A 4757-nucleotide genomic window follows, 5' to 3' on the forward strand; every position below is an offset into this window, starting at 1 on the left:
ATGATAATAATAATAAAAGAACTTCTGGTGTTGATTTATTCTCCTTTTCTTCAACCTGTCTATCATTTTCTTAAACAAATGCCTATCTCAATACAATGTCTGTATAAAAGCAGACAGAGGCATAAGGGAACAGATTAAAAACTGTAACTCTAGATCGTAAAAACCATTCAGACTGATTAATGAAAACTATAGTGAAAGAAAAGTGAGACTGCATGGACGGTAAGATCAGACAGAAAGAAAATGAGGACAAATAGCTTAACAGGAGATGGAAACAATGAACATTCACTGGAGTTTACAGATGATTTTTCTATGTGCAGCAAAAATCTCAYTGAAATGTTTTAAAATTTGCAGGCAGTGGAGCCAAATTATTGCCTGCCTCAATGATACCATATGGCAGAAAAAAAGGAAAGAAAAMAGAAAGAAAAAAGAATCTTTAGATCATTTATAAAATTAAGGAGTAGRAATCAACGTCAAGGTTAATGGTTATAAAAAAAAAATCTTTGATTTTACTTTTTCCTTTTCTGTGCATGTTATGGCTTCTCCATGTCACAAAGCAACAATTCTATCATGTCAAAATGAAGTTATTCTTCTTTCTCCCCCTCTTCACAGACAAACATACCCACATATAAGGGTCAGAAGATGTCTAAGCATATGGATTTTATGCAAGTAGATAAGAAGGGTTTGGAGATGAATAATTCATCTTTTAACCAAGGGGTGGAGCACACACCAGCTCTACGTCTCTCTCAGGTCTCTCCAAGGTCTAGTTCTTCCTCATCCTCACAGCTATTACTGCAGCTTTTAAAATGAATTAACAGATGGAAATTAACATTGCAAATCTTTTACTACCGGCTTTGTGGCCACTGGWGTTGATCAAGAATATGTTAGCCAGGTTGCTTTATACTGAAAAACATGTCAATCTATTTATGTAATTGCTACAATTTCCTTGAAAATTAACCTTTAGAAAGGTGTTAGCATGAAGTAAAGTTTAAATTCTTAGAAAAAACATCTTAAAAATGGTGAAATTCAGATTTTCATTTTGAAATGGTTCCTTCTGATTTTGGTTTTGGATGGTAGGGTKCTTTTTGTTTTGTTTTGTTTTTATTTTTAGAATCAAAGGGGATACTTGATAATGTTCTTAAAGCAAAAATGCTTTTGACTGATTAGATTCTTCTCCCTTGGGAGAGGAAGACAGTTATTCTAATTCAAAAACAAGTGTAGCCTCAACAATTTGGGGGAGGGGGTGCAGAGGAAAGACCAAAACACCCACAATAGAACTGCTATCCTTTATAGAGCTCTAGAGGCACCCCAGAAGTTTCCCTCCACCCTTACACCCTCTTCCGAGCAGGCTTTGGAGAGTGTCTGCTTCTCAGCTYGTATCTCTCCAGTGCACACACCACAGCTCTACTGTAATGCTATTAGAGCGGTGAATCCTTGGGGTGCCTGAATTGCTGAGTAAACTATAACCTTTACAAACTAGTAGTCTGGTCTTAATGCTTCATGGGATACCTTTGAAGAACACTTTTTTTTTTTTTTTTTTTTTTTTTTTGCTCCTTTTAATACAAAAGACCTTTGACTTCTACGTTAATTGCAGCAGAAGTTAAACAGAAAAGAACTATAAAATTCATCACTCAATGCACTGCAAGTGAAATCTTTATAATCTATGGCAGGCTGTTCACAAGTATTTTATGCTTAATTTGTTACCTGAAGCAGTGAATGGTAGGAGTGATAGCCTGATGGGAGAAGCTGCAGTTGAAATTAATACTACAAAAGAGACTTAAACTTGTAAGACAATCAAATGAAACTAAAAATATGTTAAAGAACACATAAGGTTGTTCTGTATAACTTTTTTTCTCTCAAAGGAAAAATTCTTAGCTCTATATAGTGTTTTTCACAAGCAGATCTCAAAATGTTTTTCRTGTTACAGGGTGGAAATGTTTCCTGTGGATGTATACAATAAATCTAATTAAGCTGTAAATAGGGAGTGGTTATATTGTATCAGATTTTAAGTCTATCCAGAYTGGTATCCTGCAGTTAGTGTAGTATAAGATATATCCTAAGAGGAAATCCTCTTGTCAGCCAGATCAAAGTGGGGAAAGGCTGGTAGGGTTGTGTATGCCTGTGCTTAAGTGTGTGTATTGAACCTTGGAACGGGAACAAAACCTAGAAATGTTGATGTATTCAAAGAGAAGGAAATTCCTTTTTTGTTTCTTTTTTCTTCTCCTTCTTCTATCTAGAGAGAAATAATCCTATTCAATTTTTAAATAAAATAAAGAAATCAAATTTCCAGCTCCTGAGAACTCTTTGCTTTGCCCAGGATGTCTTAGGCATCCTGGGAGTCCGGGGAGAATCTGGATGATCCCTCCACAAACCAGGGAACCTAGATGCCTCAGAACTGAAGTTGGRGCTGGACTTCCCTGCTTCCAGGAATGCTGGAGTCACGAGGATGACCTTTACAGGAGCTTTAGTAAAAGCTGGGAGCCTGAGCTGACGARGCCTGGGGGCCATGGCTCTCTAGCTGCACAGCCCTTGAGGTAAGTTCTCCRGCTGCTTCCTACAAAGCTGGCAAGAAGCCAGGGAGATTTTTGAAAGAATCTGGTTTATGTTTTTGAAATGTTGCTTCATAAGATATACATATAAATGTGTAGGACTGTGTTTTTGCTGGCCCGCAGGTAAACACAAAGTTCAGTGCAATTGGGTTCCTAAGTAGCCCTCTTTCCCAGCAATAGATCTCTTGCCTCCCACTCTTTCATCTCCTGTATGAAGGTATACTCCAGTAGAAAAAGGGGAGTATAACCCTTTAAGTGACTAGCCATATCACAGAGTGCCCTGGTCCCTGGTGTGCTGACATTAACAGTGATTTATTTCAAACTGAGCTCCCATCGTATCTGAAACATATTAATCTGCTCATTGCCAGTCAAGCTGTGGATGGTAGGTGTTTTTAGATGAAATGTTTAGGAGGAATCGTTGACTCATGGCAATCTTTAGTCATTCTCTGAAATGATACCATTAATGTGTATGGGATTAGCATAGTGCTTGTTTCTCTATGCTATTATCTTGTTTTCAGATTCAGTAGTATCTTTCTTGGCATGGAAGGAGGATAACAGATTTGTGTTTGAGTAAGCTATTTGATTTGTATTGCATTTATTTAAATCACCCCAAAACTGTCATTCCCTAGTATTGCAGGATTTGTTGTAGCAGATCAAATTGATGGAGTAGCTAATCCTGGGTACCATTTCCAGGCATATGAACGACAACAAAGTGCCCAAGAGGAGTCGGCATGGATTCACGAAGGGGAAATAATGCTTAACCAACCTTCTAGCCTGCTATGATGGAATGACTAGCTGGGTAGATGAGGGGAGGGCAGTGGATGCTGTGTACCTTGACTTCAGCAAGGCTTTTGACACCGTCTTCCATAACATCCCCATAGATAARCTGATGAAGAATGGGCTAGATGAGCAGACAGTGAGATGGATTCAGAACTGGCTGAATGACATAGCTTAAATGGTTGTGATCATTGGTGCAAAGTCTCCTTGGAGTCCTGTAACTACTGTTGTCCCCCAGTGGTCAACCCAAGTCAATCCTGTTAAATTTATCAATGACCTGGATGAAGGGACAGAGTGCACCCTCAGCAAGTTTGCTGACAATACAAAACTGGGAGGAGTGGCTGATGCACCAGAAGGCTGTGCTGCCAAACAGTGGGACCTTGGCAGGCTGGAGAGATGACCAGAGAAGAACCTCATGGAGTTCAACAAAGGCAAGTTCAGAGTCTTGCACCTAGGGAGGAATAACCTCATGCAACAGTACAGGTTGGGGGATGTGAGCAGCCCTTGCTGGAGAGCAGCCCTACAGAGAAGGACCTGGAAATTCTGGTGGACAAAATGTTGGTCATGAGCCAATAATGTACTGTGTGGCCAATGGTGTCCCAGGGTGCGTTAGGCAGACCACTGCCAGCAGGTCAAGGGAGGTGATCCTTCATCTGCACACAGCCCTGGTGAGGCTACATCTGGAGTACTGCATTCAGCTGAGCTCCCCAATGCAAGAGAGATATGGAGCTACTGGAGCCAGTTCAATGAAGGGTTCTGAAGATAACTGAAGAACTGGAGCATCTCTCATGTGAKGAGAGGCTGMGAAAGTGGAGACTGTTCAGCCTGGAGAAGAGAAGACTGAGAGGGGATCTTATCAATGTGTATTTATATCTGAAGAGAAGGTGAAAACAAAACAGACCTAGACTCTTCCCAGGGATAGGACAAGAGGCAAAGGATGTAAACAGGATGTAAACGAAGGCTACAAAGATGATCAGAGGGCTGGAGCACCTGCCCTATGAGGAACGGCTGTGAGAGCTGGGCCTCTTCAGCCTGGGGAAAAGAAGACTGAGGGGGGATCTTATCAATGTGGATAAGCACCTGAAGGGAGGGTGTCAAGGGGACGGGGACAAACTCTTTTCAGTTGTCCCATGTGACAGGACAAGAGGCAATGGGCAGAAATTGAAGTACAGGAAGTTCCACCTGACCGTGAGGGGGAATTTCTTCCCTGTGAGAGTGACGGAGCCCTGGCACAGGTTGCCCAGAGAGGTTGTGGAGTCTCCTTCTCTGGAGATCTTCAAGACCCGCCTGGATGCAACCCTGTCTAGCATGCTGTAGGTGACCCTGCTGAGCAGGGATGTTGGACTAGATGATCTCCAGAGGTCCTTTCCAACCTTACTGATTCTGTGATTTTACGAAACTGAAACAGAGGAAATTCCACTTAAACATAAGAAA

This window comes from Rhea americana, unplaced genomic scaffold (genome assembly GCF_003343005.1).
Source record: "Rhea americana isolate MKP2758 unplaced genomic scaffold, rheAme1 scaffold_0, whole genome shotgun sequence".
NCBI lineage: Eukaryota > Metazoa > Chordata > Aves > Rheiformes > Rheidae > Rhea > Rhea americana.